This window comes from Canis lupus, chromosome 4 (assembly GCF_003254725.2).
Source record: "Canis lupus dingo isolate Sandy chromosome 4, ASM325472v2, whole genome shotgun sequence".
Classification (NCBI taxonomy): domain Eukaryota; kingdom Metazoa; phylum Chordata; class Mammalia; order Carnivora; family Canidae; genus Canis; species Canis lupus.
Window position 1 is genome coordinate 29262228 of NC_064246.1, and position 22423 is coordinate 29284650.

General features: G+C 61.0%; 1 protein-coding gene across 9 annotated transcripts in view; it reads left to right on the forward strand.

Moving 5' to 3' along the window:
- Nucleotides 1-22423, forward strand: part of ZMIZ1 (zinc finger MIZ-type containing 1) — a 231491-nt gene that overhangs the window by 78347 nt on the left and 130721 nt on the right. For 5 of the 9 annotated variants that reach the window (XM_025434654.3, XM_025434647.3, XM_025434652.3 and 2 more), the window contains one exon: nt 9116-9194. The exons of 2 other annotated variants lie outside the window; for them this stretch is intronic. The gene's annotated coding sequence lies outside the window, so the exon portion shown is untranslated. The remainder of the gene's footprint in view (nt 1-9115; nt 9195-22423) is intronic. 2 more of the 9 variants (XM_025434650.3, XM_049109080.1) reach the window with 1 other exon arrangement.

Below are 22423 nucleotides of genomic sequence, written 5' to 3' on the forward strand. Positions count from 1 at the left end.
CAGGCTAGCCCTGACACCTCAGCTGGAAGGCAGCTGCCGAGGTCCTGGCACCTCCTGCTGGGACCCTGGGACGCGCTCTGGGCGTGTGATGGCTCCCACAGGGCTGGGCTCTGGGCGGCCCAGGAAGACAGCGTCAGCCAAGGCTGGTGGTGGAGAGGATAGAGCAGGAGCTCCTCACCGCACGCTGCCAGGCCTGACCACATCCCCCACCCCCCAGAGCTCCTCAGCAGCCCTGGGGATTGGCCGACATCGTCCCCTTGCTTTATAGATGGAAGGTGGGACATCTTGGGATGGGGGGCACTAGGGCAGGAGGGCATAAGGGCAGAGGCAGGGCCAGGACCAGCTTCATTTAGGCAGGGTCAGTAAAGTAGGGGGAGATAGTCAAGCTTCCCTGGGCGGGCAGGGCAGGGCAGGGCACTAGTGAGCGTCTTGGGATGGGCTGGAGAGTGCAGCGTGATGATTGGCACACCCTACAGCCAAGCCCCCAGTGGCCTTCCCAGACCACGTGGGGCTGCCTGTGCAGGGAGGACTGGCATTCCCACGAACAACAAGACCCCCTGTGGCCTGGTCCTCCAAGGGCCAGGAGTTGGGCCACTCATTTTACCCCCCGTTAGACCTTCTCCCTTCCCATTATACCATTGAGTAAACTGAGGCAGGGGTAGGTATAGGGACATGGCTAAGGCCATATGGCTTGTAAGTAGCAGAACCAGGATTTCATCTAGGCCTGGCTGACGTTAGGGCCTCAGCGCAAAGCCATGACCTCCTGTTAGCAAGAACAGTGCTTTCCTTTGTCCGGCATCTCCTAAATCTGGGCCTCGGCCACCACCTCAGACCCGCCTGGCCCCCGTGTAGCCAGAATCCCAGAGGGATGCCTGTTTGGGGAGTGTGAGCGCCAAGGGCTGGCTGGCCCTGGCCCAGGAGAGGGGTGGCCAGGCATGCTGGGTGCTAGGCAGAGTGCCTGTACCCATCAGCCTCTCGACCTTCCTGTCCACCTCCTCAAGTGGAGGGAGCACAGGGCTTGGAGTCCAGGCTGCCCGTGGAGCTGCCCAGCCCGTGCCAGTCATGGATGAAACGTCAGCCCAGCTAATCCTTCAGCCAGTGGTTGGCTCAGATAAGGACACGGAGACCTAGGGGGACAGGTGACTGGCTCATGAGTCCATATCAGCTCCTTGGTCCAGCCTCAGCACCAGAAGTGACCCGCTCTTTGGTTCTCATCTTGGTCTTGGGCCCGCCCTGTTCCTCTTTGGAAGCGTGTCCCCTCCTCGGTGAGGTGACAGGTTAAAAGAGGACTTCCGAGGACTCTGCTGAGAGCGTCTGCCAGCCTCTGTTAATGCCGCAGAGGAATTGGGCTTGGGGTGTCCTTGGGGTGGCGATAAGGGGTATCCCTCCAGGACTGTCCTCAGAGGGGCAGTGCAGCACCAGGTGACAGGTGCCAGGCCACCTCAAGCAGAGTGAGCAGAGACGAGAGACAGAGTCCTTAAGAGAGGGTCATGGGCAAAAAATTCGGTTTAGATCATCATCAGGACTGGCAAGAACCTGGGTGGGCATCAGGGGCCCAGGGTTGGCCCAGCCCACCTGGGTGCCTCTCTAGGCAAGACCCTCACCCCTGGCAAGGGAGAGGCACTGCCTACACTCAAAGGGCTGATGAGAGGGTAGGTGTGGGAGGAGCTCCTGGTACAGAGCTTACTCCTAGGCGGTGCCCAGCGCCTTCGGGGCTTGTGTGGAAAGAGATTGGGAGCATGTGGCCGAGGGCCCTGAGGCCAGGATTCATCTTGACAGAGGCCTGGGTCTTTCTCCTTCTCTGTGACAAGAGATCCAGTGTCTTTCCCCAGGCAAGACCCCACATCTGTACGCAGCAGCAACCCTAAACCAGTGATAACAATGACAGTCCCCGTTTGTGGACCACGTCCCATGCGAGCGCAGTACGGGCATTGTCCCGTTACCACCCTACAGCTCTGACAGGAGGGATTCCTATCATCCCCATTTTAGACGTGAGGAAACCAGAGCCCAGAGAGGCTAAGGCTCTTGGCCGACGTCACAGCTCAGGAAGCAGCAAAGCTCAGGCCCCGGATCTGCTCCGTCAGAACCCAGAACCCCTGTGCATCCTCGGTCTACGTTGTGTCCTTGCCCCTTGATTAGAAGAGAGATTGTTTATTTGATGCCTGGGAGAGAGGGGCGACCCCTCCGCCTTCCACCAGCGTGAGGGGGCTGCAAAGCCAGGGCCAGACCCCTCTGTGGTCTCAGTTTACCCCTTTGTGCAAGCCCAACACCAAGGGGCTGGGTGGCTTGCTGGGGCAGGGAAGGCCCACATGTGCACACCGTGAGCCTGGGTACCCCTGAGAGGCAGGAGGGGTGAATGCTGCCCCGGGAGGCCTGCCTGACGCACAGAGTGAGCACTTTCTGGCTCTGCTAGGGCTCCCTGGAAGAGGTGCCGCTCCAGCTTGGCCTTGAACACCCAGCAAGTCAGGATTAGGCACCGGGTGAGGCGCTGGAAGGGGCCCCCAGGGACGTATCCGTATGTGGCGGGGGATACTTGGGCCCCCAGCCCTTGAATGCAGCTTTTCCCCGGCTCCCGGAGGCCACCCACAATTCTCTCTTCAGCCCAAAGCTTTTCTCCCACCAGGCCTCTGAGCCTCTGCCCTCTTGCCTGAGACACTGGCCGCAGGATGCTGCCCCAGGCCCTCTGTTTTGCTGTCAGGCCAAGGTGAGCACGGCCATCAGCATTCTGTCCTAGAATCATCCAGCTCGCTGTGTTCTCCTCGCCTCCCCTTGGACGAGGTGCATACACCCTTGGGAGGCATGCAGGCTGGCACTTGCCAGCCTCTGCCCCTACCCCCCTCTCTCCACCCCCCCACCCCAATCCTGCTCCTTCTCGTCCTCCTCCAGCAGATGGTAGGCATTGTCATGAATTGTTGAAAGAAGGAAATGGATGGATGGATGGATGGATGGATGGATGGATGGATGGATGGGAGGAGCAACGCCCAGCAGTCATTTCTCCATTTTCAAAAAGGGGATGCCAATCTCAGAAGTGATGAGGGTGGAGATGGCAGTTCTGGGAGCCCTGCCCTCATCCAGCTCCCGCTCTTCAGGTGCCCCGTGGTGCCAGGATGTGGCCCCACACCTGCGCTGGGCATCTACTGTCCTCGGAGCCGTCCCGACCTGGAGGTGCCCATCGGGGCCCCGCAGCCGACTTGCCAGGCCTACGCCTCAGTCCCCAGGCCCCGCAGGTCAGCAGTGACACCTGGCTGCCCTTCCCCCGTGGCTGACCAAGGTTCCATATGGAGAGGAGGAGGCGGGAAGCCCCCAGGGGCCCTGGGCTGGGCTTCCCCGGGCCTGGGTGTGGGCAGGCTGTCAGGACAACTCCCAATACTCCCGGAGGAAGTGAAGACAGGATGACCAAACCAAGGGTAGTTCGTGATCCTCGGACAGCCCGACCCAGGAGTCCCCGGGACCCCAGACAACTCCATGCTAGGTCTGCTCTCTTATCTGTTCCTTAAGGACAACTGCAGCTACTCCTCTTTGGTGAAAAGATTCGGGATTTCAATTTCCATCGTACCTGAGCACCCGGGCCACCCAAGCCTCCAGGCTCCACTCTGTTCCTGGAATGAGTGGCCAAGGGTCTCAGGGCCAAAGAGATGACCGGTTTTAATTACACAAGGAGAAAGAAAGAAATGGCATCAAATGTCTGGAAGTTCAGGAAGGGAGAGATCACTCTGGGGACTCGCGGGGGAGGGCAGCCTGGTGGAGGCGGCCTGTCGAGCACCGAAGGAAGGGGTTCTGATGGGCAAAGTTTGTTGAAAGTAAGACCCTGGACCTTACGGCTCCCTGGTGACGGGTTATGGTGAGGATGGAGTGGGGCAGCGAGGGCTTCTGGGGTTGCTGAGGAAGGGCCCTGCTAGGCGGGAGAATCTGGGAGTTGATGGCAGGCTGAGGGCCTCACTCTGCAGGCGTGACAAGCGTGCATGTGCCTGTGCACACGCGTGTGTGTGTGTGGGGGTGTGTGATTGGCAGCAGGGGTGAGGAGGCCTGGCGCTGGAGCCCTGAGGCAAGCCCAGAGGTGGCACTGGGGTAGCCCCCTGCCCCACCGTACCACGCTGGGGTAGTCCAGCCCCCTCCCACGGTGGCCTGTGGGTAGGTCAGTGCTCTGGCCCTTGTCCTAAGCTCCCCCTGGGGCCTCCCCTACTAAGGGTTTAGTCCACAGGACAGCTCGGAGCTGCCCTTTTGCCCCCTGGCCAGCAGGCTTCAGCTTCTACCTTGGCCCAGGACCCTCAGTCTGGCTCTTCCCCAGGGTCTGGCTCCCTCTACCCCACACCTCCCCTCCCAGCTTGATGAGGTCAGGGAACATGTATTCCAGGAATGTGGGAGGCGGGGCGGCCAGCCTGGTTTGGATAACCATCCTGGTAAATATTTGCCTTGCTCCTGGAGCCAGTACCATCCGCCAGGGGGGTCGAAGGGTCTGGTCCTAGGGTCACCTAAGGGGATGCCTTCCTGGGTGGATCTCGGAGGTGGGCAAGCCCGTGGTTCCCCAGCGAGCCTGGGAGCAGGGGCTGAGGCCACCTGCCCTGTGTGCAGGGCCTGAGACAGGGCCCCTGGCCTGCTGGACCGGCAACCGCGTGGCCCATCTGTAAAATGGGAATAACAACAGCCCGGGTGAGGAGGGTCCGCGCCACCGGAGCCGGTTCAGGGCAGTTCAGCCATTGCAGCAGCAGGACGGATCCTGTCTGAGTGGGTCCCACGTGACCATGTTTTGTTCCCTCCTGGGCCACTTATGACCTTGAGTAATTGTCTCCTCCTTCAAACATTAACAGCCATCATCCCCCGACCTGTGTCTTCGTACATGGCACCTGGATCCACACACCCATTTCATCTTAACCCTCAGCCACCAGGGCATGATCCGCGGCAGGTGACAGGAGCCCCAAACTCTGGCGCGGGGATGCCGTAGGTACGGCCACCTGCCTACAGACCACCCTGGACAGGCTGCCCCCGCCCCCCAGTAGCCTGTGGGCAAGTCAGGGCTCTGGCCAGTGAGGGGCCCCTCAAGGTCAGCCCTCAGCCTCTCTGGTGAGCGAATGGCTGGAGGGGCCACTGGTCCCTGTTCAGAAAGGGGATGATGGGGGCACCTGGGTGGCTCAGTCAGCTGAGCGGGTGCCTTCCGCTCGGGTTGTGGTCCCAGGGTCCTGGGGTCCAGCCCTGCATCGGGCCCCCTGCTCAGTGGGGAATCTACTTCTCCCTCTCCCTCTGCCCGTCCCCACCACTTGTTCTCTCTTTTTCTCAAATGAATAAATGAAATATTTAAAAGAAAGAAAGAAAAAATTAAAAATGAAGAAAGAAAGAAAAAAAGAAAGAAAGAGAGAGAGAGAGAGGGAGGGAGGGAGGGAGGGAAAGGAAAAGAAAGAAGAGGAGGGGATCCCTGGGTGGCTCAGTAGTTTAGCGCCTGCCTTCGGCCCAGGGCGTGATCCTGGAGTCCCGGCATCGAGTCCTATGTCGTCCTATGTCGGGCTTCCTGCATGGAGCCTGCTTCTCCCTCTGCCTGTGTCTCTGCCTCCCTCCCTCTGTGTGTGTGTGTGTGTGTGTGTGTGTGTCTTTCATGAATAAATAAATAAAATCTTTAAAAAGAAAAAGAAATCTATAATAAAAAAAAGAGAGGAGAGGGAAGGGGAGGGGAGAGGAAGGGAGGAGAGGAGGGGAGGGGAGGGGAGGGCTCAGAGATGCCAAGTGACTTGCTCAAGGTCACCCAACATTAAACCTCTAAGCAAGGACTCCAGTCCCACTCTGCCCACCTTTGTCCTTGACCTCACCACCGAGGACAGGACCGGGGCTCCACCCGGAATGTGCGTTCTGAACCTCGAGCAGCTGTAGAGAACAACCAGTCACTGAGCCACAGGCCTGGAGCCGTGGGCACAGAGCCTGCCGGGTGTGGCTCATCCTGGTTGCCCTGTGGCACGGGCCCCTCTGCCCTCTGGCACGGGCCCCTCTGCCCTCCAGCGAGCCCCCAACGGTGCTGCATCTCTCCGGCCAGCCCCCCGGCCCCAGCCAACCCCCAGACCAACACCCAGGGCCAAGGCATCCCTGCAGGAGAAGGGATGGGCAGGTGGGTGTGTTTGGGAGAAAGCATCTGGGTCCCGGGACACTCCCCACCCTAGAGTGACCTTTGCTGCATCCCAGACCCGGCGTGGCCACTCTAGCTGTGAGACCTCTGGCAACCCCGTCCTCCCTCAGAGCTTGGCTTCCTGCCCTGCAGAGTGGGCACCGTCCGGGCCAGACGGGCAACGAGGATGGAAGCATGGCTGGCCTGTGGTCTGTACGCCCCTTTCTACCCTTGGGGCCTTCATAGGCAGGAGCTGCCCCTTGGCCCAGTCCTCACCCCCTCCCCACCCCTGGAGTGAGAGTCCTGAGCTAAGGATGCCAGGAGAGCCACCCCTTGGGGACATTGGATGCCCTCCTCCATGCGCTGGGCCGTGAGGCTCAGCCTGTGCCCTGCATGGCACCGGGTGCAAGTGCCTGTGAAGCAGGGAACACGTCCCTGTGGTGCATCTGTGTTCACAGCTCTTGTGTGCCGACGTGAGTGGTGCCCAGCCCCGTGGCGGGGGAGCCTGTGTGCCCAGGGCTGTCTGTCCCCGAGCTGGTCCTCTGGGAGTGGGCAGGGCCTGTGGGGGGGTTGGTGGATACACCACCTGCCTGCACACGTCCTGGCTCTGTTCTTGTTATTAGCTCCTTCTTGCCTGTGCCACCCTAGGAAGTTATAGAACCTCTCCGGGCATCGTGTGTCAGTTGGGGGTGCCAGTGGAGTTTCTGCCTCCTGGCATTTCACCAAAGGTTAGAGAAATAACCCAGGGAGAGCCCCAGTGGAGACTCGGCAAAGGCAGGCCTCCTAGCCACAGGGAAAGGGGGTCAGTCCCCGGCCAGGGCCCGAGTTTATATCCTGGGGGTGCCCCCAACCTATCTGTGCACTTGCCGTGCGACCTCGGACACGTGTGGTGCCCAGTCTTTGCCCCTGGGCCCAAGCCCAACGAAGAGTTCAGGTGGCTGAGGGCACGCGAGTGTGCGCCGTGAGCTGGAGCATCCCTGAGAGGCAGGATGGGCGGGTGTCGTTCCTTGGGGCCTGGACGCTGCTCCCCGTGTGAGCGAGGTCTTTCCGGCTCTGGCTTCTCTCTCAGCTGCCAAAATAATTATTTTCTCTGTGTCAGCGGGTCTTGGGGCCAGCTCGCCTTTGGGAAAGGCCTGAGCCGTGGGTGGTGGGGAAGCAGGAGGCCGATTCCAGTTGCGCCCCAGCCACCGACTTGCGGTGTGACTCTGGGACGGGGCCGGTCGCTCCCCGTCTTCAGGCCTCAGAGTCTTCCTCTGAGAAATGGGAGAGTCGGAGTCCGTGAACGCCAGGGCTGTTTGTGTCCCTTGTCAAGCGGTTTGGGGGCAGCCGGCGTCAAAGGGTCAGGATGCCAGCCCTGGCTTCGGAGCGTGGGACTTAGGGCCTAAGGCTCCGTGAGCCCGGTCCCAGCCGCTGCCAGGTCACTGCGGTCTCCGCTGACCCACCCGGAAGCTCCCTGTGTGTCCAGCGCTGCTGTGCGCTCCCTTCCACGGCCTGTACAGCTCCGTGAGGGCCCCTGGTGACCCCTGTGTTCCCATCCCATGGATGAGAAAATGGAGGCACAAAGAGCCTTAAGAAATTTGCCCAAAAAAAAAAAAAAAGAAAGAAAGAAATTTGCCCAAAGCCACACACTTGGTCAGAGGGTGAAACCGGGCCTGAAGCAGCCACCGCACACTCTTGTCTTCCCAGGTGGGCCGGGTCCGGGGCCTCCCGTGGCCCCTGGCCCATGTGGGAGCCCACGGTTAATGTGGCCCGCGCGCTGCTCCGTCCTCTGTCACCCCAAGAGGCACTCAGGCCAGAGTTCTGTTTCCCATTTCTTAGAGGATGCACAGGCCCGAGGAGCGTGGCAAGTGTCTGCCGCCACCCAGCAGGGTGCCTTCATCACTGGGAACGCCCCAAACGGGAGGTTCTGTGGCCGGCACCCTGAGGAGCCCCCCACCCCCTGCCCGGCCTCGGGGTCTGGTCCTCCAGGATCCCTGCAGGGAGTGAGCAGAGCGGGCGGTCCCGAGGCCCTTGAGGAGCTGGGGCGCAGGACCCACCGCCACCCCGTGAGGGTAGTCGTGCCCCACCACCAGTGGGGGTAGGGGCCCAGGCTGCCCGTGCCTCTCCCTCCTTGTGTCATCTCCACGAACCCCGTGTACCCGCAGTTCCTGCCACCCTGCCTGCAGCTCCCTGTGCTACGGGCACCACCGTCTCTGGCCTGGACCCCTGGAACAGCCTCCACACTGGCCTCCCTGCCTCCTCCTGTCCCCACCAGTGGCCAGAGGATCTTCTCAAACTAGAACTAGGGTCCTGGCCCTCAGCTGCCCAGGCCCCCCGTGTGGCTCCTGTCCACCTCTCGGGGATTGGCCATGCCGCCTGAGCCCCGCTCACCCCACCGCTCCTTCCCTCACCCCTACCCCCCACCCACTCTCGAGTCCTCCCCTGAACCAGGCTTTTTCCCCCTGTCTTCAAGTCTTCACATCTGCTGTTCCCTTGGCCTGGAATGCGGTTCCATGCATCTCGGCCTGCCTCTGTCTGGCTCATCCTTCGACCTCACTGCCCTGGAGAGGCTCCCCTGAACCTCGAGTCTACGTCGCGTGGCCCCTGTGACTCATTCTTTCTGAAGGCAGACGCCTCTTCTAATTCTGTAGCGTAATGAGCAGAAGCCCCGCAAGCACGGGAGCCACATCCTAGTCACAGCCCAGGCTGCTCGTTCCGTGTGTCTTGAGCACATGAGTGGACACCAAGTGCGTCTGTCTCCATGTGTCCTCAGTTGCTCCTAGAAACCCCGAGAGAGACTGTGGTCCCGTTTGACAGGTGGGGAGACCGAAAGCCAGGGAGGCCAGGAGCATATCCACGGAGCTGAGAACTGGCGGGTGTGGGGGGGAGGGTCAGGGCATCAGCGTGCCCCCCTTCCTCTCCCTCCCTCCAGTTCTCCAAATGGGGATGCCTGGGTTTTGCTGGCAGTAGACTTGCCGGCGGAGGGTGGGCAGGTGGGCTGTGGCGCCTGCTAGCAAGGACTCCTCTGACCACCCCTTCCTATTGCAGCAGGATGGAACTGGAGTGAGGCAAAGGGCTGAGCGCTGCTGACCAGACGTGGGACGCTGGTGGTTCGCGGGTCACTGAGGTAGGTGTGCAGCTGGGCTGGCGGGGGAGCGTCTGCCTTCGGCTCAGGGCATGATCCCAGGTTCCTGGGATCGAGTCCCGCATCGGGCTCCCCGCATGGAGCCTGCTTCTCCCTCTGCCTGTCTCTGCCTCTCTCTGTGTCTCATGAATAAATACATAAAATCTTAAAAAAAAAAAAAAAAAAAGAAGAAGAAGAAGGGGTTTAGCACATCCTGAGTGGACTTTGACGGGGCCCCAGTGCTCATGGGTGGCCTTGGGTGCAGCCACCCCTGCCTAGGCCTCGCCAGCTGTCCGGCCTTTCTCTAGAGTGTCTGCCAGGGTGGGGGCTGGGGGAGTGCACCTCGGGAGAGGGGCAGCTTTGGTGTCCGTCTGTACCACTCGCTCCCGTGGCACACGGGCCCCAGATGCTGAACAACATGGTGACCACGCGGAAGAGGCCCTGGCGGGCAGAGAGGACTGCTGGCTGGCATGGGTGTTGCGACCGCCCGCCCCCTTCCCTCCCATAGACACACTTGAAGGACCCACATGGGTCTCGGGGCTCTGGAGTCAGAGTGACTGCATCCACATCCGGGCTCTGCCCCTTGTCCATCACGACCTTGTGCGGTTTCTCTGTGCCTTGATTTACCCATCTGGGAAAGAGGGATGGGTCCACGGCGGCTGCCCTCACGTGCGCCGCGGCACAACGGGTAGCAGTGTGCACCCAGGAGGAGACGTCAGCATTGCTGTCGAGGGCCCGGGGACCCTTCCTTCATTCCGTGCACCTGCGCTCCCACCGTGCCCTCCTCCCCCAGCACCCGTTAGCGCCAGCATGGACGTAAACTGGTCCTCCACCGTAATGAGGGTTTGGGGCTCCCCAGGGAGCTGCTGAGAGTAGCTGCAGCCAGAAGGTCCTGAGGCTGAGCCTCTCCCAGCCCTGCCTCTGGCCTGGACAGCAGCGTGTCTCATCGCAGAGCGGCATTTCAGGGTTGATCACACTTGGCCCCGTGTCAGAGGGTGACCTGTGTAATCCCTCTTTGCTCTGCGGGCTCCCAACCCAGAGATGAGAGGCCTTCACAAAAGTGCTGACCTGGGCCAGGGGCCCTTTGTCCCAAGGCTCTGGGGCCCAGCCAGGGGAGGCAGTCTCTGCTCTGGCGTGAGGCCTCGGCCAATCAGCTCCCTGCCGCCCTCGGTCCTGAGGCCCCTGGGCTTGCAGGTGCCCAGACACGGGACCCGGCGGGCCCTGGGATGCTCCACGCTTCTGTCGGGCTCTGGAACCAGGGTGCAGGGCTGCAGGAAAGCCCGGCTCCCTGCTCTCGGCTCGTGACCTTGGACTAGTCCTTTCACTCCTGTGAGAGTGAGAGCCAGTGTTCTCATCTAAAAATGAGGGTAATGACACCAGCACTGCTGAGAAGGCCATTATGGGCATGCTTGGGAGCCTGAAATATTTTTAAATGTTACAGCTTAGTGAGAGTCTACTGTGTACCAGGCACTACACTCCTCAAATACATATTTCTCCCCACAGTAATCCCGTGAGGAGGTGTGTTTAGTGCCTCATTCTCCAGAGGCTCAAAGTGGTTAAGAGACCCGTAGAGCTGTAAGTAGTGGCGTGGGGATTTGAACCGTGGAATTAAGTGGTCCGTGATGCCGTGGAGACCAGGGGCTGAGGCGCTGGCAGGCCCGAGGTGGGTGCTCGGGAAACCACCTCCCTCTCTGCCTGGTGCCCTTGCCCGGCCCCGTCAGCCCGGCTGCCCTTGGAGCTAGAGGGTGGCCCCCGAAGGCTGGCGGCCGCCCCTCCCCACGGGGCCTGCCAGCAACTCGATAAGGCTGGGGGAACCCACTGCTAATTGTGGGGTAACCTCTGAAATTCTCCTTCACGGTGGGTTCTCTTTTCGGATGTTTTTCAAGGTAATTCATTCCCTTTCCAGAAATTGCCAGTGGCGGAGCATTAAGCAGCTGGTAATTAATCATAGGAGAGGCTTGGAGTTTATTCTTTAAAAAGGGGGAAAAAAAAAAAGAAGGAAGACTGGAAAGCCTTGATGGAAAAAGAAAAGAAAAGAAAACCGCTCCAAGGCAAGGGTGGTAATCGATACCTCAGTGTCCTAGAAACGGCCGGGGGCCGGGGGCCGGGTGGCAGGACACGCTGCCGCTCCCGGTGCTCGTGGGAGTGACAGATGGGCAGCGGGGCAAGTGGCGCGTGTGCGGCTCTGCCCTTCACCGGCAGCTCCCCGGGCCTCTTGGAGCCGGTTGCTGCCTCTCCCTGGACTCAGCTCTGCCACCTGTGAAATGGGCAAAGGGCAGGTGGCAGCCTAGAAGAGAGTAGTAAATGGCTCTGTTCGCCACCGCATCCTGGTGCCCGGCACAGGGCCATTGCCCGATTGCTATTTTATTAACTTGGCAAGTGAGCGAATGGACGAACGGATGGTTTTCACGGTCCTTGTTAGCTGTCGCCAGTCAAGAAGGTGGTACCGGCCACAGGGCATCGTCTCTCTAGTTCTGTTATAATTTGGAGTGACAGCCTGAGTGAGGGGCCAGCTCTTTCCACTTTGCAGACTCATGACCGAAGGACACTCTTGCCCACCAGACCCTGGCCACTCGGGTTCGGGCCCTCTCCGTAGCAACCCCGCTGTCTCCCTGACATCCTTGGGTTCAACTGTCCAAGAGTCTGAGCTGTCTGGAGATATGTGTATATATATATGTATTTTTTTGAAGTGGTCTCTGGGTAGGTAGTGAGTTTCCTGTCACCAACAGTATGCAAATGGGCTGGGGCTGCACAGGGCACTCAGGCAGCAGACTGGGCAGGGGTGGGGTGCAGGGGGCCCTCAGAGCATTCCTGAGTTCGGAGAGGGTGTGAGGTTCTCCAGGATGGACGTGGGGGGCCTGGACCAGCCCACAGAGGAGCCCCTTCCCAGAGGTGCAGGGGGAGAAGGGGGGTTGCGTGCAGGGCACCTGTTCCCTCCAGGGGGAGGAGCTGGCGCTTGTGCCCAGCCTCCCTGCCTTCCACCTGGGAGCCCCTCTGCCTCCTGGGCGCGCCCACGGCCACAGCTGCCCCGGGAGCTCCCCCTGGCATTTTGCTCTGAGCCCCAGGACCTTGTCACTTCTGCTCTCCTTACCCCGGAGACGCTCCTAGCCAGGCGTCGCCCGCAGACATCTGCTGTACGTCTGCTGTGTGTCATCGCCTGTGTCCTTGCCAGGCCCGAGCACAGCTGAGAATTCGCGGGCCTACAACCCGCCGCCCCTTGCCCAGTTCCCCGGCTCCGGCAGCGCGGTCCCCTCCCGCCCAGCAGCACACCATGTGTGTGGCCTGGTGCTGGGGACGAACATCGTGCTGTCCCTGGGGACCCAGCATCCAGAGCCTGACCTCCCGGCTGCCCTCTGGGGGTCCCTCGGGCCCCCATCCCTGGCTGGTCTTCCCGGAGGTGCCGCGCGGACTCAGCCTGGCCTCCGGGGCCACCGCCGTCTGCCCAGCCCCTCGCGTGGCCACGTCACGCACTAGCTGTCCACCGGTGCCCTGCGCTGCAGGCAGTTGCTCGGTGTCACCCCTCCCCGTCCCTGTCACGCATCCCTGTCACCCTTGCGCCCGCAACGACCTCCTGCCCCGAGAGCCCTCTGTCCTTGCTGCCGCGCGGCCTGAGCCTCGGGGAGCCTTCCTCCAGGCCCTGCTTCCTCTGCAAGGTCACACGAGGCCTCCTTCGGCCCGGGCCCCAGCAGCCCCGCTTCCCAGACGCCCTGGTCACTTCCTCCTGAACTCTGCTAAACTCGAATCCTTCCTTACGCTCTCATGATCCCAGGGTCCTGGGGTCGAGCCCCACGTCGGGCCCTCTGCTCAGCGGGGAGTCTGCTTCTCTCTCTCTGCCCTTCCCCACCTGCTTGTGCACTGTCTCTTAAATACATAAATCAAAAAAAAATTTTTTTATAGAAAAAGTCCCCTTTATGCTCTTAGACCCTTCAGAGTGCTCCCAGACTGCCCACCACCTCAGCCTTTATTTTGCCTTGACTACCTATTGGAAGGCTAACACGGAGACCCTTTTGCGCTCTTTTTTCCTTTGAAACCTGGTGTGTGTTTAGCACATGGAGCACGTGCAGACTCTGGGGTACGGTTGCCACGTGGGGTTGCCTCATTTGCAGACAGGGAAACTGAGGCTGGGGAAGGAAACCTCGCAGATTAGAGTTGGTGGAGTGCGCGCCTTCTGTGCAGGCGGGGCTGCCGCCGTCCTGTGGTTCACGGTAAGACCGGGAATGTGCCACACCGGTCGTCGCTGTAAACTGAGGCAGGCGGGACTGTGGCCAGTCCCTGGGCAGCCACACCTCAGGAGGAACGGAGGGAACACGTCGTGAAGGCTTCCGTGCCCTTCACACAGGGTTCTGGTGCTCCTGGGGCTTCCCTCCCTAACCCCCAAACAGCCCTAGACCAAGGGGACCACGGGGCCACGGGCCGTGCCCCATGGGGGTCAGTGCGGCCCCTCATCCCTGCAGACACAGCATGCAGCCCGGAACACGGGGGTCCCAGGGGTTAGAGCACTCAGCTCCTCCCAGGGAGGGAGGATGTCCTCCCTCCTGCACCACCCAGGACGCAGCCTGAGCTGCAGAGGTGCCCCCTGGGAACCCAGATTCCCCCAGGATGGGGAGATGCCTGGGGAGATGCCTGGATGGAGGAGATGCCTCCTGCTCCTAGGGCTAGCCTAGGAGCAGGAGGGAGAGGAGGGAACCGTCTCCCCCAGAGCCTGGCCCTGCCCCGCCAGCCGGGAGGGACCTCACCAGAGTGCACCAGCCGCGGAGCAGCCCCCCTCCAGAGCCCTCTGCCCTCGGGAGCCAGTCTCCCCTCCGGCTGCACTTTGCTGCCTGCTGTGTAGACGGTGGGACTGCTGTGTAGACGGTTTGCTTCCGTTCACGCCTCGTGGCAGGAAGTCTTGGAAGGTTTAGGTGCTGGGCTTGTCCTCCCTGCACTACCCCTCAGAGGGGCCACCTCCTCCTGCCCGCTGGGGGGCCGCAGAGCTAGCCCCGTGAGACGACGGTCCCCTCCGTTAGCCCCACGCACCCATGGCTTCTCCTGGTCTCTGCTCCTCCAAGCCAGACACCTGCTGTCTCTCCTGCTGGACCGGAAGCCCCTCGAAGGCTCAGGGCAGACGGCACCATGCCCCGGGCCCAGTCCCTGGAACGCCTGTGCCCTCGGCTCCCTCTGGGGGTGGCAGGGGGGGTTCGTCTGGTATGCCAGTCCTTAATGCACAGGCCGGGCCATGTTAGGAAGGATCCTGAGGCTGTGCGCAGGCTCTGCGGAGCATGTGTCGTGTGCTGCCCAGTGCACGTTGGTCCTTTCAGCCCCAGCTCCTGGGCGTCCGTCCACTTGTCCAGTGTCTCTGTTCCAGGCTGCGGCCGGTGCAGGTCCAGGGAGGAGACAGTGACCTCAGTGTGGTCCTGCGGGTGTCGATCTGCTGCGGCTACTGGGCAGACTGTCCCAGGAACCTTCCAGAGCGCTGGGGTTATGAGGCCGCTTAACTCCCAGAGAGCTGACTGGGGAGCCCCAGCCGCACGCCCCCTCCCCACGCTGGCTGGTATCTGTGAATGCTTTTCCCTCACATCTGTCTTTCCTGTTAAGTGCTTCTCACCCTGCCTCGGTTCCAGTTTGGGAAACAGCACATCTTGCCTCACAGCTGCCTGGGACCCTCCGCTGCTTCCCCGAGGCTCTTTGGGGGCCTCTTCTGGAGCCGCTGGGAGCATCTCTGCTTCATAACCCCCGCGGGATGCACCTGGGCTGCCCCGTCTTCCGGCCCACACTCTGGGGGGGCCGGTGGGACAGCTCTCACTGGGTGTCCCCTGCTGGGCTCTCTCAGCCCCACAGCCCAGCCCCAGGCCCCCACCCTTGTCACCTCCTGGGGAACCAGCCCTCTGCACCCCCACCATCTCTGTCCCTGACAAACGCCCTCTCCACCGAGGCTCCCGGCCACCCTCTGCCCAGCAGCTCCAGGGTGGCCAAGCGTTGAGCCAAGAGGACTTTGATGAGTTAAACCTGTAAATAATCCAAAACATTTTCCTGTATGTGTGGAAGAAACACAGTAAAAACCCTTGCAGCCTTTAGCCAGTTTAGCCAGTCCCCAGTCACAGCTCCAGGAGGGCTGGTCAGGGTCACCCCATGCGTGCCAGGGGCTCCTCTAGCTGCTGCTTGCACACCTCCACTGCTGGAGAGCTTACCACCTCCCATCAGGGTTTGCTTATGCATGTAAATTTTGGTGTGGTAAGGGATGCAGTATGCGGGTGATGGAAGCATGGGTTTCAGGAACAGATGGTTCTGGGTTCGAGACCTTGCTCTGCCACCTACCAACTAAGTGAGTCTGGATAAGTTATTACACATCTGATACCCTCTGATAGGCTATAGGTGAAGAGAATCTACACATGGGGAGAAGCCTGCTCACAAGGGGTGCTGTGGGACAGTTACGTGGTCAGAGCTGTGGCATCAGTCTTCTCCAGTAACGGACAATGGATGCCCTCAGGGAGCTGCCTCCCGCCCCTTGGTGCTGAACATCAAGTCCAGTACCCACGTCCTTCCCTCCCCAGAGACACTGGCCTCCCAGGCCTCTGGGAGCTCTCCAGTGGAAACTTGCAGGATGGCACTTGAAGATGGAGACATGGAACTTCCCCGAAGTGCCAACATACATGGGTCACTGGGGACACTTGTTCAAATGCAGATTCTCAGGCTCTCTCTTGAATCCCATTCTGTGAGTCTGAGACCTAGGGCTCTGAATTTTTAACCAGTGCCCCCTTTAATGCCTATCGTCAGGTCAGCATGGGACGGACTGAAGCCCCCAAAGGGGAGCTGGCCTAGAGGTCGGGCCCTGGACAGTGTCCTAGCCTCACTGGTTCAACTGGGACACACCTGTCCCTCCCGGTGGCTGAGCTTTCTCATGAATACACCAGGGGTTTCGGTGATCTGTAAGGGCTCCTCCTGTTCTTCTAAGTCTATGCCCATCAGAAGGACATTCCCTGGGGTCCTCTCTGTCAGGATCCCTGAGGCAGACCTCTGTGTTCCTGCCCCATTCCCTCTGGTCACAGAGGACTCGGGTCATCAGCTTCCTGCCAGCCCCAGGGCCCCAGGGACAGAAAAGCTGTTCCCTGGGCACGATGTGCCACTTAACGGTGCTTCCCCTGAGCCTTCCAGGAGGCCTTTAGATCAGCAGGCATCTGCCGAGTCCACTCAGGTCTGAAATCTCTTCTGCAGGCTGAGAAAGACCACTAACCTAGAGCCGGCCGGGGGAGGCAGGGGCAGGCAGGGTCATCTGGCTCCCCTGAGGGGCCTTGGAGCTTTATTAGCGAACATGGGAGCCTGGAACACCAGACCTGGAGGGTGGCCTTGAGGAGCCCCTTCCTTTTATAGATGGGGAAACCGAGGCTCTGGGTGGAAATGACTTGCTGGGTCACCCAGAGAAATGTGAGGAGCAGTGCCGGAACCCAGGCCCGTTGGCTTACAGTCTGGTCTCTGGACAGTGCCTGGCCACCCAGCACACCCCTCCTTGGGCCATCTGTCTGGGATGGAGAGCCCCACCAGGCCTCTGCGGCCCCTGAGAAGAAATGGGGCCATGTCAGGACGGGGACCACAGGCTTGCCTGCTCCTGAGCACTGGGCCCTTCTTTGACATGCCCCGTCAGCCTTAATCAACAGCCTCTGCTCACCTCCCGGGCCTCCCACCCTGGCCGGGACAGCCCCCCATGGAAAGTTTCCAGGAATATCCACGCTGAGGGCAACATGATCCAGAAATGAAAAAGGCTCTTGCTCCCTGGCTCCCTCCCATTTTCCACTCTCTGGTGCTCAAGGGAGTTAATAAGCAGAGGTGAAGACGCCGGCCCTGTCCTAATGAGACCTTATTTGAGGCGGCTGGAGCCCAGCAGGTGACAGAGGAGGAATTATTCACCATTGGGATGATGTCAGGGCCTGGGGTGCAGAGTCCGGGCTGTGCTGCCACTCGGATGAGGGACCAGGGCCCCTCTGACCACTGGCATGCAGCTCGCACAGCCAGCCCTGGGTGTGGGCCGGGGTGGGCGGCTCGGTCTCCATCCTGGGCCGAAGCCCAACCAACCGGGCCCTCGGTTCACACCCGGCACCTGGTACAGGACCCACCTTGAGGCCTTTGCGTAAGCCAGCCCCGCCTCCCCACACTCTCCATCTGTAGTCAGTAAGACAGCAGTATTTAGTAAGCACCTACTGTTTGCATGGATCTGTGCTCCGCTCTTGGGGAGATAACGGCCACAGGAGACCCAATGGCAGCCCTCAGGTTGGCACAGTCCAGGCCAAGGTTCGCCTGCAGAGAAGAGAATTAGTCATATGCTGTGCCCTGGGGGCCAGGAAGGTGTTGAGATCCAGGCGAAGGAGCCCTGGGGAAGTGTGGGATATGGGAGGCTTCCTGGAGGAGGCTGGTTAGAGCCGATTGACAGACATTCAAAGAATTTTGAGGATTTCAGGTGGGGCTGAAGGTGAGACAGGACGAGCACAGCCCCAGGTCAGGATTCAGCCCCGACCAGGAGCCTGGATAAGCACCTGCTTGTGCATGTGGGTGTACATGGAGCATGAGCTTGTGCTTGGGGGTGGGTGGGGGCTGGCGAGGTGGCGGCCGGGGCGATGGCATTTGTACCAGAGCACCAGTGGCCACACGCCTGGGACCCGACCTGTGGCGGGGAACAGCAGGGAGGCCGCGGGACGGAGGAGGTGCTCAGGGCCTGCAGATTGAACCGAGGGTACGTGGCCTTCGCTTGGCTTTGTGATGAGAACCCAGGTCACAGCAGAGACGGGAGATGGGGGCAAGGCCGGGTCAGGGGCAGAGCCCAGACAGCCCAGAGTACCTCCTCAGAAGCCAGGGTAGGTGATGCCCGCCAGGGACGCAGGGTGAGCAAAGACGCCCGGGCCCCGCTGCCGAGCAGTGGGAGGTTCGTACAGGCATTCGGACCACCCCAGACAGACCCACCCCCCAGGACCTCTGGGACCAGATCCTGGAAAACCCGTGCCCGTCACGCATCTGTCACTAGAAGGCAGAGGACAGGGAGCCCCGGGGCCTCTGTCAGTCCTGATGATAAGAGCAATAACACCACCAGCAAGCAGGGAGAGCAGCGTCTCCCTGGGTCCTGACCCCTTTGCGATCCGGGGGCCAGTATCATCTCCACGTAATGGAAGAGGGACACTGAGCCAGGGGGTTAAGAACACAAAGCCTCCAGGGGCCAAGGCCAGGCTGGGAACTCGCGCCATCTCCTGTAGGGTCGTCCCACCCAGCCCTCACTGCAGACTTGGGGAGCATCTTCCTGACACAAACTCTGAGAAATCATTTGATATCCTGTTACCGATCAGTACACGGGTCCTTCTGGTGACTTCCCAGCTCTGTGGGAGGTGGAATGCCCAGTGGTTAGAGAATGGGCCCTTCCCCCAGATGGGTCTTCTGTAACACACATGAATTATCTGGCAGCCTTTGGGGCCTGGCAGTTTGATAATTCAGGTGTTTATATGGTAATGACTGCGTGGCCAGGCCTGAGAGGAGGCAGTGAGTCAGACGACAGATTCAACAGGAATTACAGGCACTTAATCTCAGGGCACCGTGGCTTTTCTAAATCTGCCGTTCCGCACGAAGCATGAGCTGGCCGGGGATACCTGGGTCCCCTCCACCTGGGGCTGGTGCACGGTTCCCTGGGGCCGGGCCATGCCGGACCGTCTTGGCCCTGTCAGTGGGGCATTGGCTGCGGAGTTTCTGGGTGGTGCAGGAGCTTGGTGGCTGTGGGTGCAGAAGATGTGAAGGGTCAGGGGACAGCCTGTGTGTCCCAGTTGCCAGCAAATCTCTCAGGCCCGAGGATAACCTGCTGCTTTTTTAGGGCCTTCTGGAGAGTCATAGGAAGAATTTTAAGAATAGGCCTCGACCTGGGCAGCCCAGGTGGCTTAGCAGTTTAGCACCGCCTGCAGCCCAGGACGTGATCCTGGAGACCCGGGATCGAGTCCCATGTTGGGCTCCCTGCAGGGAGCCTGCTTCTCCCTCTGCCTGTGTCTCTGGTCTCTGCCTCTTTCTCTGTGTCTCTCATGAATAAATAAATAAATCTTAAAAAAAAAAAAAAAAAGAAAAAAAAGAATAGGCTTCGACCATCAAACAGAGAGAAGTGACTTGCCCAGGGTCTCGTGGCCAGACCCAGCCCTGGCTGTTAATCACGGTGATATTGTTATGTGTGTGTGTTTTGAGGGAGTCTGGACGATAGTTGTGTCGGTTAGTACTTGCCCCGTATACTTCATACGCATCTAATTTAATTTTCATAAGCCCTACTTAACAAATTAGTAAACTACAGGACAGAGCAGTTAAGTCATGTGGTCACAGAGCCCTTGGGAGACGGGGTCAGAACTTGAACCCAGCTCCATCTGACTTCCAAGCCTGCGCCCAGCCAGACCCACGGCACAGAGCACCTGCTCTGGGCGTTGCCAGGGGAGAGCCCCTGCCAAACAGGAAGATCAGAGGTGGCTTCCTGGAGGTAGTTTGGGTTTCCCTCCAAAAAACCAGAGATCTTGAACCTTTGGGTCCCCAGCTACGAAAGGCCCGGTCACCTGACCTCCCTGAGGCTCGTCCCCTTGGTCACAAAATGAAAAAGAAAAGGGCCCCTTCGCCGGGGCCCGGGAGGACAAGGCAGGTGGTGGGCGTGTTCCCCAGGTTCCGCTGGGGGAGCTGAGTGGCCGAGGTAGCCACGGGTAAGGCCTGCCCAGATCGGGGCCCAGAGCCCGCGTCGCCTCAGACGGCTGTCACAGCCAGGGCGGCTCGGCCCCGGGACGCGCCCGGGAGGGCCAGCAGGGAAAGGCCAAGGCAGAGCGGTGAACCGCGTGAGTGGAGACCAAGGGCACGGCCAGCCCCCAGCACCCAGGTGTCCGCTGCCGAGGGGTGGGTGGCAGCAGGGGCCTGCGACGAGGCCTGGTGGCTCACGCTCTTTGTCGGGCAGCGAGGAGCCAACACAGCCAGTGACCTATAGAAGGACCCGAGGTGTCACTTCTCACTGAGCTGGCATTGAAATGCAGCCTATCAGGGTCCCCAGAGGGAACGTGGTCAGAGAGTGGCTCTGCCCCCACCCCGGGGACTGGTGGGAAAAGGGTGCTCATGTCAAGGAGCCCCTGCGGCAGCTGAGACGTCCTTCCTTCGGCGTGTCGGGCCTTCCAGTGCAAGGCCAGTGGGCGTGGGGATTGGAAGAGGCCAGCGAGTCCATTCAGAAACGGGGCCGGGGTGGAGAGGTGTACGCACACGGGGTACCGGCTAAATGTGACATTTCAGGGACATGGGGTGTTAGGGGCTGGGGACGCTGAAGAGCCAGCAGATCCCACATCCTCTACAAGGGGACACCGAGGCCCAGAGACAGGAAGGTTCAAAGGGACCCGGCTCATCAGAGGTGGATGCGGCCACTTCCTTGCACTCCTGCCCTCCCCAGGGTGGGGCGGGGGGGGACTTGCCACCTCCTGCTCCATCTAACCTTCCTCCCCAGGCCACCCCCTGAGCACAAGCTGGAGGCCAGGCTGGAAGGGAGAAGGGACAGCGAGCTTCACCCGCGGCACCTTGCTAAGCCGCGGAGGGCTCACTTGCTCCGTCTCCCGTCCTCCCCATGTGGTCCTCGCTGTCATGCTCCTCCTTCCACTCCCTGTGGCTCCTTCAAGCACCCATTTTTGTCTGTTTCCTTCCTTGGCTTTCTTGTGTTTTGCCCGGCCAGCAGGAGGGCAGCCTGGAGCTCGACCCCGAGCACCCACCCCCGGGGCAGCCTCAGCGCTCTGTGAGCCGGGAAGCTTCTGTGTCCGTGTCTGCAGCGGGCCTCCCCGGGCCAGCTCACAGGACTCCCGGGAGCCAGTGCGAGCCTGGCCGTCACTCGCCTGGAAAGTGGCTCCTGTTTGGGAACAGGAATGCCCTGGATAGGAAGAAGAAGGGAGGGGACGGTCGGTGAAAAAAACAAACAAGCAAGGGATTATGATCCCTGAAAATGTGCTCTTTGTCTAATGCTGGAATGTGCCCAGGGAGTCAGCAACGGGGCACGGGGAGGGCGGGCGCTGTGCCGAAGGGGCACGGGTGGAAGCCACGGTGGAGCAGTGGGTGGGGTGCTGCCCTGGGCCCCGTTGGGGATGTGTGTCCTCTTCCCCTAGAAGCCTCATAAATATGTGGCCAATGAGAAGAGCCGCTGGGTCTCTCCAAACCCCCGTGTGAGCAGAGCCTCCTGCCCCACCAGCATCCCCACCAGTCATGCGGCAGACCTTTATTTAGCACCACCTGTGTACCAGCCCTCTTCTGCGAGTTTGGGAAACATCAGTGAGCAAGAGACCAGGCCCCTGCCCTCATGGAGGCGACATTCTAGCAGGGGGAGGAAGAGCCTAGATGTTTCGAGCTACAAGGCCCTCGGGGACAGTCCCGCTGCCTGTTGGTGCAACAGGCAGCGGGTGGTGGTCTGCGAGGGCCTCCTGTGCGCCAGGGCACAGCCTCCCGCCTGTCAGTGCAGCCCAAGGCTTTTGGTGCACACGGGCTGAAGGCCCAGAAGCTTCCGGAGAGATGTGGGGCCCACGGGACCGGTGTGTGTGTGTGTGGGGGGGGTGCTTTCAGCCAGCCTGGGCTAGTGCTGCTTCCGTCAGCGAAGAACAGAGCTGAGAGCGGCCCTGGGAGTGGGTGCAGAAGGGGGCTCGGCGGGGCAGCACGAGGCTTCCAGCTCCGGGGGTGCCCACTGGCTGACCCTGGAGAGGGTCCCGAACCCCGGTGTGCCTCAGTGTCCTCATCTGCAGCACACGATGCTCAGACAGCTCACCTGGGCTCATTCCAGGCTGAAATGTGGTCACAGTGCCCGGCTTGTAGGTACCAGCCGGGGGGCGGGGGGGGCGCAGGCTCCCTTGGCCGGGGGACTCAGTTGGGAATCTGCCAGTCTGGTTAGTGGTCATTCTTTCTTCGCCATAACCTGGTGGCATCGGGGCGCCTCTTCTCTCTGGGGGCCTGTTCCCCGCTCTGTCCGTCCAGGGAGCGGGGTGTGCCGACGTGGGGGCCAGGAAGCCAGGGAAGGCGGTTTGGCGAGTGGGGGCACCGGGTGTGTCGGCTGCTAACCGAGCCCTGCCAGCTGGCAGGCACGTGCGGCCAGAGCTGTTCCGGGGTAAGGCCTGACGGGGATCCCTGGGGGCCCTGGGGGGCCGTGGAGCTCCCCTGGGCCTGCCAGGGCTTCCCGAGTGCCGCGAGGCCCGGGATTTCTCTCCCGACACAGCCAGCAGCAGCAGAGCGCGGCTGCTCCCAGCGCCTGG